Source organism: Tenrec ecaudatus, chromosome 12 (genome assembly GCF_050624435.1).
Source record: "Tenrec ecaudatus isolate mTenEca1 chromosome 12, mTenEca1.hap1, whole genome shotgun sequence".
Classification (NCBI taxonomy): Eukaryota; Metazoa; Chordata; class Mammalia; order Afrosoricida; family Tenrecidae; genus Tenrec; species Tenrec ecaudatus.
Genome location: NC_134541.1, coordinates 102,789,345 through 102,805,891, shown reverse-complemented (window position 1 = coordinate 102,805,891; position 16,547 = coordinate 102,789,345).

Here is a 16,547-nt window from a genome sequence, read left to right as displayed (position 1 = left end):
GACTTGCTTGCTGACTAAACTACTGATATCTCCAATGCCATCAGGGTCACTTATGGCGGACAAATTTCCACAGAGCTTTCAGGCGAAGAGGTTCTAAGAAGAAAGAGCAGAAGATCCACTTCCAACAAGTCCACCACAGCAAATGCCGTGGAGATGGCCTGGCCCAACGCCATGAGGTCACCGTGAGTCAGAAGGAGCGCCTTGGTTTTCTGAACCTCACAGAACCAGAGCCATTCCAACGACACAGAGGAAGCCCAGCAAGGGTCTCCCATCTCTCACTTTAGAAAGATTCCCAGGACATTTTTCCCATAAAAACATTGATACTCAGAGTTCAGAGAGGTTAAGCAAGTTCTCTAAGTTCACAAAGCTAGGCAGACGCAGAGCCAAGAGTCCAAGTCAGTAATACTTGGCTCTGAAAGATTGTTACTGGGGCATGTTCTGAGAGCTTGAGACTGCAGCGGGAGAGAAGACCTGTGGAGGGCGATGTTTGGGTCGGCTGTCAGGTGTGACTTGAGCCTGAATGGTGAGCCCACAGGAAGGAAACCCTCACCTTCAACTACTCTGTCCCCAGCAGTAACCGTGCCTGTAAATACAGGCCTGGAACTCAGGGCACCACCAGGACGAGCTACCAGCATGCACTGAGCTGGGCAGAGCCCCCCAGGACAATTGCTCTTGTAAGATGCTGCCCCAGGAAGATAGCCCTTCAAAAAGGGCTGTGATCAGGCTCAATTGGGCTTCAGACCTTCAAGGCACGGAGTCAGCCAACTTTTATTGCACTAGGGAATGTCACCAACGTTTGCTCGCCTGGAGTTTGTGATCAAGATTTGATTTTCTTCTCTCTCTCTCTCTCTCTCTCTCTCTCTCTCTCTCTCTCTCTCTCTCTCTCTCTCTCTCTCTCTCCCCCTCTCTCCCTCCCTCCCTCCCTCTCTCTCTCTGTCTCTCTCTGTCCCTCTCCCTCTCCCTCTCTCTCTCTCTCTCTCTCTCTCCCTTTTAGTTTTTTAGTTTGCTCCTGCGTGTGTGGTCCGGGTAGACCCCCCCACTCTCCCCAGGCTGTAGCTTCATGGCTGTCCTCTATAGTGCAATCTTCTGGGGAGGGCGGGAGTCAGCATAGCTGGGATTGGGGCCACCTGGGCATCTTCTTGACCACTGACTAGTGGTTTTTGTGGTCACTGTGTCTTTTGAGTGTTTTCCACCCTCAGAGGCCCGCCTTCCAAGACTGTATGTGTCACTGTTCTGTTGTGATTCAGAGTATCATTGGCTTCTTTTTCAGAAATAGATAGCCAGATCTTTCTTCTGAGAGCCTTCTGGGTGAAACAGAGCCTCCAAACCGTCCGGTGGAAGCTGGATCCGTTAACCATTGGCCTCACGCCCACATTCGCTGTCACATAGCAACCGTGCAAGCGGGTGTGGTAGTGGGCTGACTTCCTGTCAAGCTGAATTTGTATGAAAGTATAGGAGTGGAGTCTAACCTGTCAATCAGGTCACAGTCTGATGACACCTCCTTGGGGGAGGGGGTGGCCTTTTTATAAGGAAGAAACTGGGAACTTTCTCTCTCTCTCTCTCTCTCTCTCTCTCTCTCTCTCTCTCTCCCTCTCCCTCTCCCTCTCCCTCTCCCTCTCCCTCTCCCTCTCCCTCTTCCTCTCTCTCTCTCTCTGGTCCTTCATTCTCATCTTTGCTGGGATTCCGTGTCTGCCTCTGGGGGTGGCCCCATCTGGGCCACCTGACCCTGAGCGCTCTTGGTGCCCTGCCATGTTTCCACCCACCTCAGATCCACTCGACTGCACCCACTGCCCTGCGATTCCCTGCTACTTGATGCATCTTCCTGCAACATCGGCTCACAGCTGGGTGAGTCTGAAGAGGGCTCGGCTAGCATCAGGCTCATGGACTGGAGTTGGACTGGGCTGGCATGCCTTCTTGATATGGATTTGCTTCCTGATAGCAAGTTATAACAGACGTAGATGAGTGTCCCTGATTTTGTTTCTTCAGACGCCTCAGAGAGAACCGCATCCCAGCCCACCAAGCCCCTAGGATGACACTCCTGCTGGGAGCAGCCAAGGCACAGAGAGGGCCATAGGTCTGGCCCCACCACGAGACATGACATCCCCTCACTGACCCACAGCACTGCAGGGGACAACACTGGAGACACAGTGTGGGAACTTCACCCAGTTTGACACCACCCCACCACACCAGGTGAAACACAAAGGTCGTGCAACAGAGGAGCAAGGGGAGCAAAGCAACCAAATCCCCTATGAATCTCTCAAATTGACCAGACTTGGAGGGCAGGGCTTGGCACCTCATCAGACTTGATTGGAAACATACATAAAGGTCAGCACACAGACCTGGAAGGATTTACAGGCCCCCACCTTTTTTCCTCTTATTTTTTTTCTGTCTATCGATAGGCAAGATAAACAATACCAAGAAGAAAACAATGGGACTGACAGTTCCACGGGAACAGGTGCAAGTGGGATGAGGAAGAAAGGTAGGGGAGAACCAATAAACCCAGGGACAAGGGAACAACAAGAGATCTAAATTTGAATGACAAGGAGGGTATAGAATGCCTGGTGGGGTTTGATCAAGTGTAATGTAGTCAAGAGGAATTATGGATAGCTGAATGGAGGTTGAACATAGTAGTGGGACAGGAGAAAAGTAAACAGAAATAGGAGGCAAATAACTAGGAGGCAAAAGACATTTGTAGATGTATAAATATAGGTATGTATATATGTAAGTATGTTAATATATAATGATAGAAATAAAGGTCTATGTACATATATTTATATGTTAAGTATCAAGGTAGCAGACTGTGTTAGTGTGGGTAGACTAGAGAAAAAACTTCATAGACATTCATATGTATATAAGAAAGAGCTTTATATACAAGAACAATTGTATATTGAGAAAACATCTCAGCCCAGCCCAGATCAAATCCCTAAGTCCAATATTAGCTCATATATCCGATTCAAATCTATAAATTCTTCTTCAGACTCACATAACGCATGAAATGATACCAAATGGAGGAAGGTCACAGGCCAGTGGGTGGGAAGTCTTGTGGATCTAGTGGCAGTGGAAGCATCTCAGCGCTGGCAGGGGTCTCCACATGGCTTCTTCAGCTCCAGGGCTCTAGCGTAGCTCGATGTGTCTTGTCCTTAGGAATGTCTCCCAGTGAGTGAGGGTCCGGCCTCCAGTAAGCTATTTATCTCCTTAGCGACTCCAAATGAGGTCATCAAGTTGTGACCTGATTGACAGGCTAGACTCCACGCCTTCACAAGTTGATACTAGATTATATAACTACCACACAGACTGACATTGCCCCTCCACTCAAGTCCTCCCTCAACACTTTGTTCTAACAACCTGGCATTCTGTGGTGCTCACCTTCCCGACACAATAGCTGAAGTCACAATGGGTGCATAAGCTAATGTGGTGAAGAAAGCTGATAGTGCTGGGTATTACAAGATAGAGCGTCTGGGATCTTAAAGGCTTGAAGTTAAATAAGCAGCCATCTAGCAGGGAAGCAACAAAGCCCACATGGAAGAATCACACTAGACTGTGTGATCACAAGGTGTCGACAGGAGCAGATATCAGGCACCAGAACACCCAAAACAAACAATCATACCTATGTGAATGAGGGGATGTGTGTCAGAATGGAGACCCAAAGCCCATCTATAGACAATTGGACAACCCCCAAGGAAGGGATTAGCCAGCCAGAGTGCAGGATAGCACTGATGAAACACACAACACTCCTCTAGTTTTTTAATACTTCCCCCACCCCCCACTATCATGACCCCAGTTCTACCTTACAGATCTGGCTAGACCGAAGCATCCACACTGATACAGATAAGAGCTCTTGACACATGGAATCCAGATGAGATAACCACCTCAGGATCAATAATGGGAGTAGCGATACCATGCATGGAGGGGAAGGTGAGGGGGAGGGGAAGAAAGGGGAAACCGATCACCATGATTGATGTATAACCCGCCCTCCCCCCTAGGGGGAGAAAACAGAAACATGGGTGAAGGGAGAGAGCGGATGGTGTAAGATATGAAAATATTAATAATTTATAGTTAATCAAGGGATCATGGGAGGAGGAGGGAAAAGAAGGAGCTGATATCAAGGGCTCAAGTAGAAAGAAACTGGTTTGAAAATAATGATGGCAACATATGTACAAATGTGCTTGGTACATATGATGTATGGGTTTTTATAAGAACTATAAGAGCCCCCAATAAAATGATTTATAAAAAATTACAAAAAGAACAGGAAGATGGCCCAGGACCAGGCAACATTCCCTCATGTTTTACCCAATGAAACCATGTTGATAGTAACTAATAACAGCAATTGCAGGATACTACACATTTGCTGTCCATCAGGCACGGCCTGGTGCCTTTTAATATAATTCTAATCTGTACACACCAGTGCCTTTACACCAGGAGACCCCACTTTCTAGAAGTGGTGTGCCCAGAGCTACAGAGCCAGTTGCTGGACTGTCTGAGCCCAAAACAGTGCTTTCCCACCCTCTCTCCTGAGCATCACAAAGAGCCCGGGGGCTTAGAGGGTTATGCATTGGGCTGCTAATGAAAAGACTGGTGGTTCCACACTACCAATTGCTTTGAGGGAGAGAAATGAGTCTGTCTGCTCCAACAAATAGTCCTGGAAACCCTAGGGGACAGTTCCACTCTGTCCTATAGCGTCACTAGGAGTCAGATCAACTCCCAGTGACCCTGAGTATCACAATAGTGCTGTGTCCAGGGGACATTCATTTGAGGTTCGTTGAGAAAATCAAACCAAGTCCGTCCTTTGCCTGTAGCTTCCAAGGATGCTTCAGTTGCCATCTTGCCTCCAAGCCCCCCACCCCCATGTCTCATCTCCCAGATGTGTCATTTGGAAACAGGACGAGGAGCTTCCTGCTGGTATTGAAGCATGTCTCTTCCATCAGTGGATGGCTTCAGACAAGTTCTCTTCGTGGCACACTGGTCTTTGTCTCCTTAGGGTGCCGTCACACAAAGGTCCAATCAGAAGGCTGACTTCTGGGGGATTTGCCAGGCCAGTGAAACCAAGGCCGCGAGGCCAGCACAGAAGGTTATGGTGACTTTTTGGTGGGACTTGAAAGGGGTCCTTTTGGTTGATTTTCTCAAAGGACACAGGACCATCATGGGGCCTTATTAGAGAGAGATTTTAAGAAAACTGAAAAAGGCCAGGCAAGTTGCATCAGAGATTTACCCCCCTCCATCATGACCATACACCTGCTCCTTCCTCAGGGGTAGAGAAGACTGTCCTGTGGGAATTTCCTTGGGAGACCTTACCCCACCTGCTCTGCTGCCCTCACCTTGCCCTTTCAGATTCTGTTCGTTTCCAAGCCTCAAAGAACATTTACAGTGAACACGAGTGGAGCCTCCTGAGGACGTCAGAACGGCTGTTCTGAGCTGGTGCACATCACAGAGTGCAGAATCCCTGCAGGGGGTGGGGCGGCTTAGAGAGATGGAAACACCACCTGCAGAAGCATATACACCCGGATGGAGGCTATGTCAAGAAACAACCACTCCGCATTTGGATAACTTTGTTTAACCCGCGTGTATGAATTTGTAGTGAGACCTTTTGACTTACCCTCATACATACACATAATGTAACGGACTCAGTTATGTAGTTATAGAATTAGGTGTCTTGGATGCACAGCAGATAAGCACTCGCTGTTGACTGGCAGGTTGGTGGCTTGAGCTCACCTGGGAGCTCTGCAGAGAAACACCTGATGATCAGTTCCCATGACGAGTACAGGTTTCTTCTCTGTCACACGGGGCCGCTTATTCATCACAATCAATCCAACAGCACCCAACAACAGCCACACACACACCCGGTCCTCATTTATCGACCGTCTCATGATCTGATATTTCAGTTTACAACAACAGTAAAACATCTACCGCCTGATTATTTTTTCCCATTGATGATGTACAACTATCAGGAACAAAGGCCACGGTGAGAGTAATAGCCTCTGTGATGGTTAAGGTTGTGTGTTAACTTGACTGGGTCATGATTTTCAGTGGCTTGGCAGTTATGTAATAATGTAGCTTGACAGTAGTGTGAGCTGATATGCTTATCCTTCATTTCCACCTAGCACTAATTTTCACCTGGTCTTGGTAATCTAATTATATTGATGGGTGAGGATGATGTATATTAAGGTACAAATTTTATATTATATATTTATCACTCACTGCCCTAGAGTGGATTCTGACTTATAATAACTCTCAAGGACAGAGTAGAACTGTCCCTGTCGGTTTCCAAATTTGTAAATCTTTACAGGGGAAGATGGCCTCATTTTTCTCCGTTGGAGTGACTAGTGAGTTCAAACAACTAACCTTGCAATTAGTTAGCAGGTCATTGTGTAGCCCACAATGTCATCAGGACTCATTATTTTATGATTCTACATATATGAAATCTTTAGAATAAGCAAATTCTTAGAGGCAGAACATAGATTCGAGATTCCCCGGGGCTGGAGGGTGGGGGAAATGGAGAGCTCTCGCTGACAACACTCTGCCTGGGCCGAGGAAGACTACGTGGGATGGACTAGCGGTGATGGTGGCACAGCATGGTGAGTCTAGCTCCTGCCACTGAATTGCACCCTGAAAAGTGTTTCATGTGGAAGCAGTCATGTCATGTTGTCACTGTTGCTGGTAGGTGCCATCCGATTTGCTCCAACCCACTGTGACCCCTGTGCACAACAAACAAAACACTGGCCGAGTCTTGCATCATCCCCGTAATTGTACCAGGCACAGACCCATTGTGTCGATCCATCTCCTTGGGAGCCTTCTTCTCTTCCACTGCCCGTCCACTTTACAAAGGATTGGTCTCTCCTGACAGCATGTTCAAAGTATGTAGGGCGGAGTCTCACCATCCTTGGCTATTCGGAGCTTGTTGCCCATCCTTGCTCCGAATCTCATGTTCTAGCGGCGGAGTCATTTGGGATATGGGTGTGAGAATGGTTTGCAGACATGAAGAATTCAGTCAATGTCACTGACTGGAGATGTGCAGAAAGTATGGAGTTTGTGTTCTTTCTTGGACATCTAGTCAGAGTTTCTGATCCTGTATCTGTGGCCCTGTGTGCATCCAAGGACCACCCTCAGAGAAACAAACACCAAACTGGGTCCAAAGAGCCACACCTTGCCTCTTCTCAACAAACGTGCCATGGGTCAAGCACTATGCAAATCCCCAATGGCATCTGTCAGTGTGCCCGACTGTAGGGGTTTGAGTGTTACTTGGATGCTGGAAGCTATACCACCAATATTCTAAGTAGCAGCAGGGTCACCTTGGGTGAACAGTTTCCAGAGTGAGCTTCCAGACTATGACAGACTAGGAAGAAAGCCTTGGAGATCTACTTCTGAAAATCATCCAATGAAAACCTTAAGGATCACAGAATACTGTCCAATACAGGCCTGGAAGATGAGCCCAGGTATGCCAGGGGTGGTAAAGGTGGCCCGAGACTGGGCAGGGTTTGGTGCTGTTGGCTAGAAGGTCAACATGGGTTGGAGTTGACTTAATGACAACGAGGAACACCAGGGGAACAGCTATTTCCAGACGGTGACCTCAGAGGGCACCACAGAGGACAGCAGCTTTAGGGTCTATCTTTCCTCGGGACCCCTTCCTGAGCTCCAGCCTAAGCCCCCAGATCTTTAATTCCTTCATTCTTTTCTCACCCCATCCCCAAACACCAGCAAAGGCAGTTCATTGAGAATTCTCTGTGGGATTTTTTGATTTCAGACATCCCACCCCTCTGCTGCCTCGGAGTCATAGCTAGCTCAGTCGAGCAATCTCCAAGCTTCCCATGTGGAAAACCAAAAAAGCTAGGCTCTTCAGAACGAGCTGCTTTCCTAAGCTGCGTGCTAATGAGTACTGCTCTTACTGTTATTATATGTGCTTTCAAATCAGTGAGAATTCCGATTAGATTGTGGAGACGGGGGACAATATTCACCAGTGGTGTGGAGCAAATAAAAGCTATTCTTAGAACAGCGCTCTCTTGATTAGGCCCTCCTGCTAATTGGATCGTTGAGGATGTCAGTGGATAATGTTGGGATGATGTCAGCTGGTTCTTAGGGGAAAGCTGGATGAGAGCAGGAGGAGGGATGTGCAGAGTGGAGGAGTGTTCACTCAGCCCCTCCCTCTTGGGGTGGCCTCCTTTACCTTCAACAACCTGAAAGGAGTCTTTCCAACATGGACCCCCAAACAAGGAGTGGAATGCAAGATGAGCTCAAGGTGCCAGTGCTGGGCTCAAGCTTTCTGGGTTCAAGTGGGGTCTTCTCCATTTCCTGGGTGACTTTTGGCAAGAAACTTACCCACCCTGGGTGTCCATGTTGCTGCCTGTAACATGGGGAAATGGGAGTGCCTGCCTCATAGTTCTGTTGTGAGCATTAAATGAGATGATCTATATAAAGGGTTAATACTTGTGTCGGGAAGAGAAGCTGCTTCAGAGAAGCCAATGAGATCATCTTATGTAATGAAGTTATTCATATTATATCCTGTTATCCTTTTTACCCAGTCTTTGCTGACTAAGGTATAGCACCTGGTCCAAGTTGGGGCATTTCAATCAGCTCCTAGGCACATGAAAACTGAACTTTGGAAAAGGAAGATTGAAGAAGAATTTTTAATTACGGTCCTTAGCAAAGAATATTGGATATACCAATGGCTGGCAGAAAAAAATGGAGGAGGGGGAACTTTCTTGGAGGAAGTATTGCCAGAAAGCTCCCCAGAAGTGAGGATGGTGAGACTTTGTCTGACTTCCTTAGACAGCTCATCAAGAAAGACGAGTTGCCAGAGAAGGACAGGACATTTGGTAGAAGTTCACTAAAAGAGGGGACCCTCAATGAGAAGGATTGACATAACAGCTGAAATGACGGACTCACACATACCAACAATTGTGGAGATGGTGCAGACTAGGCACTGTGTCCTTCTGTGATAGGTAACGTTGCCACCAGTCAGATAACGCGAAGGCTGCTGACAGCAGCAAGCCCCACGTCTACATGCTCACCCTATAGCTCAATAAGGTGAAAGAACTGAGTTGAAAGTCCAAAGAGATGAAGTGGTTGAGTTGGGCTTTGAACCTACATCTTCCCTATGCAATGCCAATATTTTTCTGACACTATCCATAACCTTGGAAAGGTGGCAGAAAACTAATGACTGGTGTGATAGTTAGGTCACACCAGTCAAATTGGATGAGCAAAGATTATCAGGGGTTTGACAGTTGAGGCCTCCCCCATTATATGATCTATCATAATGCACTCACTTTCATGATGGGATCTGCATTGAGTCAAGCAGGTACTCAGGTAATAGCCCAGACAATATCGCTTGTGGATTTTGACCTACTTGACATTTAAGTAGATGCAGTTGAGAGATTCACTGTTCTTTCTGGCCTGGATCCCACATCTGTCACATTGATCTCCAGTTTTGAACTATCAATGGCTTGCCATATTGCTTGCTGAACCCAGGAGGCATCAGAGCCTGCCACCCTTGGATTTGTTCTGCTCTACCAACCACAGAATTGATCTGATGACATCCTCCAGCCTATGGTTTTCCTGCTCATCTGCTTGCTCCTGGATCCAATCGCCCCAGAAGCTGCATGGTTTAGCAAGAGTGTCCAGCTTAACATCTGACCTGTCGACTTACAACTGCTCTTACAGCGGTGTGAGCCACTTTTCTTGATGTCAGCTTCTCTCTCTCTATCTCTTTGCAGGGATCACTGGTTTCACTTCTCAAGAGAACCCAGCCTAATACCACTGGCTATCATTAAGACATGTAACCGACTGAAGGAACATCAGATGCAGGTGGGCAGATGGATGGGCAGAGCAAAGAATCATAATCACCCTGAAGATATGTCTACTATACTCATCAACACAGTTTGTTCCCTCGGTAGATCCACAATGATCTCCTAAAGGCATCACCAACTAGGCCAGGCATTGAAGATGTCGTGGCTGATAAAAGCCTGCATGGTTCTTGGTCCTTGTGGAGCTTGCGCTTTATTGGAAGATGCTGGTACAATGCCAATACTCAGCAAACGGATGCCATGCTGCAGCTAAGAGGGTTCCTTACTGTCATGCAGTAGTGTTGTTCTCACTCATGTTGAGGCCAGTGATCACAAGATGGAACTGTCCCTAGTCCCACATCGACTTCATGGTCATGGTGCATTTCGAGTGCCTTCCAATGCAGGGGGATCCTTGCATCTTTTTGTTCTGTTGTGATTCTTAGGTTCCATTGGGTTATTTTCAGAAGTAGATGACCGGGGATGTCTTCTTAGTCTGTGTGAGTTTGGAAGCTCTACTGAAACTCTTCTAGGCATGTCCCTGCTGTATTTCACATGCCCGTGGCATAACTTCCAGCATCAAAGCAACACACCATCAAGGCTGTATGACAAACTGACCGAAGAATGGTGGCCAGTGGTAGAGTTCTGATCCTTGTGAAGATAAGGATTCTCTCTCCTTAACCTGGTGTGATGACTCGGAGAAGGCTCCCCTGAACAATAATAAATACGACTACTTTTATATCCTTTCATATGTACCAAACACCTGGTTTTCATTGTTTCATATAGTTGTGACATTTACATGCATTTCAGAGACAAAGGAGCTGAGCCATCAGAAAGGTCAAGTTGATTATTATGCTCCTGGCCACTGGGCTAGTGAATGGCAGAGCTGGAATTGGAACCAAGGCCACTGGCTCCAGGGCCCATGCTTTCCCCCATGCTGAAAGAAGTGTTCACCAGTTAACAGAGGACAGTAAGCAACAGAAGGAGCAAGAGGATCAGCATGCTCCAGGCAGGGGGACCAGCGGGCACAGTCTCTTCTGCTGCTGGGAGCCTGAAAAGAGCTTGGCACTTAGTACAGTTGGGAGGAACAACAGCTCATGGGGGTGGGGGAAGCACTGGAGGAGGATGCTGACGAAGAAGGCAGAGGGGGCAGGGGCATGAATGGCCGTCAGACCATGCTTGGTGTTCTGGTCTTTAACCTAAGTACCATGGTTATCCACTGAAGGTTATTTTTATTATTTAAGAGAAGTCACATGATTAGAGAGGCAATTGAACAACGATCTCTCTGGCTGCCTTGTGGAGAACAGACTGAAGAGGCATCAGAAGCAGCAGCAGGGAACCCAGTGTTGGGAGAATTCTGTTATTATCCAGGATGGCAATGACAGAGGTTTGGATGAGAGCAGTGATGATAGGGATGAGCTGATTCAAAGCTACTTAGCAGGTAGTCGCTCTGATTGATTGGTGCTGCGGATGGAGAAGAAGGAAGATGAAATATTTACTCATAAGTTTAAGGACGCCATTTTATGCTCACTACATCCAAGATGGGTTTAAAGATAAAGAGATGAATGCCTGACAATAGGTTCTGATCTCAAATGACACCATGGGTGGTCCTTTAACAGGGATAAGTATATGAATAAAGGCCAACAGTTCTCCACCACATGACGACAGCCCAGGAACATGATAGAGGTGGTGTTTACAATCAGGAGCATGGCACTGGGGTGTGAGCTAAATGAAGCACAGCACGACTCAGGCAAGACCGACTATAGAAGTCATGGTATCTTAGGTGGCTTCCTCAGTCAGAAGGGGACACATATCCTTGTCTCTTCTGAGATGATCACCTTCTCCATGACAAAAGCAATCTTGAATAGGATCCACTCAAGGAAATGCTAGTCAACCCCACCCCCACCCCCTTTGTCTAGGAGGTGGCCGGATACTGCCTGGGGAAGGCCAAACAGCAAGCATTTACTTTCTATCAAGCAATTACTGCACTTGACCCACAGTGGCCTCGCGGTCATGAGGTTGATGAAGAGACAGCATTGGTGAGTGGCTTTGCTGATGGTCTTGCAATTAGTAAGACACAAAGGAAAATTGTAACTCCGGGATGTATCACTCAGAAGTTCAAGGTTTTCTCCCTCTGCAGCCATGTCTCCCAAGGTAAACAACAAAGTACTGAGGAAAATGAAGGGCATGTAGGCTTAGTGGGACTTGGCATTCATCCTCGAATACTTACCTCAGTGTTTATCTGTAAGACAGGGACAATAAAAACGCATACCCTACCCTACAGGGTAGACATACCCCAATGGCTAAGTGCTCCCTACAAACCAAAAGGATGGCGGTTGGAACCCACTCGGGCACCTGGTAAGAAAGGATTCCCAAATGCCAGAGCTCTGAAAACCCCATGGAGACAGTTCTGTTTTTCACATATGAGGTTGTCATGAGTTGCAATTGATTTGAAAGCAGCTGGTTTGGATTTGATTGAGTTACTGTGACAGTTACATAATCTGTCAACTTGCAAAGGGGTGGAATCTAGCCTGTCAGTCAGGCCCCCGTTTTATGACCTCATTTGGAGGTGAGATGGAAATAAATACTCACTAGAGGCCAGACACACTCTCTGCTTCAACATTTTTGATGACAAGACACATAGAAATACACTGATGGAGCCAGAGCCCTGGAGCTGACGGAGACACATGGAGACCCACACCAGCACTGAGATGCTGCTACTGCCACTGAATCCACAAGACTTTCTACCCACTAGCCACCTAATCTGGACGGAGCTAGGATGTTTTCTTAATATACAATTACTCTTTTATATAAAGCTCTTTCTTATACACATGTGAGTGTCTCTGGATTTGTCTCTCTAGTTAACCTGGATTAACATAGTGACCTTCGAAATGAAAGACACAAAGCAGTGAGTGTGCCTGACACAGAGTTGTAGGCTGTTGGCTTGATTTCCACTTAGAGTGACCCTAGAGGACAGAGTAAAACTGTCCTGTGGGCCTCCAAGGTCATCAGCTTCACAGGAGATCCTGTGACGTTGTTGTTAGGTGTCAGGGAGTAGGTTCTACCCCACAGTGACCCTATGCACAAGAGAGCAATTTTAGGAGATTTTAGCGCTTCTGAAATGTCCATTCTTAGAACTATATAGCGATAGCCCCTGAAAGGCACTTGAACTTACTCTAGCTAAATCCAGAATCAAGATGAAGGCAAATGGGTAAGAGGTTGAAGATATGTCAACTTTGTCTCCATGGAGGGTGGGGAGTGGCGGGGCAGTTGGGGGATGTGATCTTTGAAACAGATGACTCCCAGTGGACAGAAGGGGTGAGCTTCGGTCACAGGAATTGTCCAAACCTAGGCTAGAAAATGACATGTAGGAACAATGTTGAGAAAGATCTGCTCATCACCTTGAGGTACACAACCTCCCAGGGCTTTTTAAACGGAAAATCTGATCTTACCACCCCCACCTGCTCTAAAGTGACAATTTTTGTTGTGACGGGGAATAAATCTAGGGCACCTGATCCCAAAATAGCCACAGAGTAAGGCAGGTGGCAGGGAGGGAGCTGGGGCTCATTGTACGTCACTCTCCCCTTGACTTATTCCTCATGAGTGTCCTGAGGCCAGACAGGATCTGGGAGCAGAGGAGCGAGTCATTCTAATCCATCCTTTGACCTTCCCTAGCAGCTCACCCACACACTGTCCTACAGCATCAGGCCCAGTTCACTCCACCTGGGCCTGGGAGACCCAGATAGACCACCAATTGCCTGCGCTGATTCTCACTCATGGTGACCTTATGGGTGTCAAAATAGAACCGTGCTCCAGGCACAGTATTTTCTTTCTTTAAAAAAAATCATTTTATTAGGAACTCTTACAGCCCTTATCACAATTCATCCCTCCATCCATTGTGTCAAGCACATTTGTACATTTGTTGCCATCACCGTCAGTTTCAAACATTTTCTTTCTACTTGAGGCTCCACGGTATTTTCGATGGCTGATATATATATATATATATGATAGTAGGTATCTCTTCTTAGGTACCTCTGGGAATACCATAATCTGAACAATTTCAGTTAGCAGTAGAGAATACTAATATTTTCACTGTTCAGGGTCTCCACCCAATGGGAAGGGCACCCCACCTCTCACCAGAGTGTTCACACAGAGTACTTGGCCTCTCTCAGGTGCTGATTCTGAAATCTCCAATGTCTTCAGTACAGTGGAGACACTAGGCTTCTGCTCGGAAGCGTTCACAACAAATTCACCCTTGAGATATCTGATTCATGGGAATTGACATTTCGGTCTGATGAGAGCTTGTTAAAGACAGTGACCATAGCTTATTCATCTTGGCACTTCTCAGCACGGGGCCTAGGGCATGTTTAATGAATACATAATGAGTGAATATACAAGAAGAGTAAATATTGAAGTGGGAAAATCTACTCATTCACTCACTCATTCAACAACTAGGCATCTATTGGATTTCAGTTCAGTGTGGTTTTTATGGGCCAGAGATGTGCTTCCACACGATTATTAATGCATGGATTCAGACCCAAGAAATATCTCCAGGCTGGAAAAGATTTCAAAATTGGGGGGACTAAAATTTACATTTATACTTTTGTGGCCAGGGTTTGAATGCATGGAATGTCTGATCACATGCAGTAAGAGATGGGGAATGGAGATAGAGTTGAATGAGGTTATGCATAAGTGGACCTCTCATATACTCAGCTCTCCTCTAGTGGTTTCATTCCTATGGGATGGACTTAGTGACACTTCTTTAACATTAACATGGCTAAAAAGTTTTTGTGTCACTTCTAAGACTAGTTGTAAAAGACTTCAGCTTCCTTCTTGCTCTGTCTCTTGAGAAAGTCAGCCACCATACTGTGAGTACACTCAAGCAGTCCTAAGGAGACACCCAAGAGCTGAAGAATTGGGTCCCCCAGCCAATAGCCAGTGAGGAGCAAGGGTTACCTGACAACAGCGCCACTGTGGAAGCAAATGCTCCAGCCGCAGCCAGCATCTGGATTGCAATCTCCAAGGAGACTCTGGGCCAGAATTGAACCACATAGACGGCTTGCATATTCATGACCCACTTTGAGTTAGTAAGAAGGCCTGGTGGCATGATAGTTACATGCTGGACTGCTCACTGCCAGATCAACAGTTTGGAACCACTAGCTGGGCCATGGGGGAAAGATGAGGCTATCTATTTCCATAAAGACTTACAGCCTCAGAAACCACAGGGGAAGTTCTAGTCTGCCCTATAGGGTCACAATTAGTCACAATCAACTAACTGGTGAGTTTTGGTTTGGTTTTGAGTGAGCAAAGTTTGGGGGTGATTTTCTTTTGCAGTAATAGATAACTAATTTTGATGCCGCTCCTGAGACCAAATTCTGTATTCATCAGAGCTTTATTGGAGATGAACCACGATACCATAGATATGAGGACGAGCCAAGAAGCATTACTACAATGTCATAGAGGTTTTGTTAGACAAGCCTATCAACGCATGAAGCTATTGTTTCTAGACCCATCCTCCACCTAGGTGTATGCACCTCTGAAGGTGCTTGTTGACCCGTTCAATTTGCATCACATGAAATGGCGGTTTGGGTACCCCCGAGGAACTCAAAGCATGTTCTTTTGAGACTGTTCTTTGAGTTTGAGGGGCAAAAAGAAGTCTGAATGGGTAAGATGAGGGCCTATGGTGGATGGGGTCAAGTTCACCAATGACGCTCTTGTAGGACAGGCCTGGCTTCTCTTCAAGAAGGAGCTGGTGCAGTGTCCTCATGGAAAACAACTCCATGGGGTGAGTTTCCTGGCATTTTCCTAACCAATTCAGGTTTCGATTTCCTTAAGCCTTTATTCTCACATGCCTCTGTGGTCACCCCATGTCCTTCGAGAACATTCATCAATATTACCTTTATGGAGTCCCCAAAGAGGAACAGTCGCCATAACCTTGAGTTGACCTTGCTGCCTGGAATTGAACTGACCACGGTTGAGTATGTTCATATATATAAAGATGAGAGTTTACATCCAGATGACAATCATTTTTGTATTACATAATTTCACCTATTTGGCAAATCCCCCAATAGCTTGTCCTACCACCCTTTGATAGGACAAGGCGAATATTCTCTTCTCCCTCTTGGAGAATATTATCTTTTTCTTTCCCCAAACTAATACCTATGTACCCTCTAGACTGTTATCTTCCCTCCCTGTTCTCTCCCAACCCTCTACTTTTGGTAATCACCAAACTGTGTTACCTTTGCTATGAAGAATTTTTTTTTGTCTATCTAAGCCATGAGGTGCTGTGTGGTTTCATCCTTAATTTTCAGCGATTCATAGTATTCCATTGTGCAGATGTTCCGGTGTCTTTAGTCAACTTAATGACATTTAGGCCGCTCTTTTGATTGGCCCTTTCTTGGAGTGCGCCAGTGAGACTAAGACAAGCATATTCCTCAGAGAACTTATCTGATCACAGAAGCATGTTTCATCATATTCTGTTGGCGATAAACCAGTGAATGTGTGAACTGGAATCCAAGTATCAACAGTGTTTGACTTATCCTTTCAGGTAGACGGGCAGCTGGAAGAAGAGACAGGGAGTGAGGTAGGTAGGTGGGTAGGTAGGTAGATAGAAGAAAGAGATTATATATGAGAATGAGAAAGACGGACTAGGGACGGGGATTTGACCTCACACACTTGTGGGGAGCTCATTACATCATTTCTGTAAGGTTGTGGTCTTCATGCCCGGTGCTGAAACTTGAAGTCCTCAGGTCAGGCCATCAGTAGGCCAAGAAATGG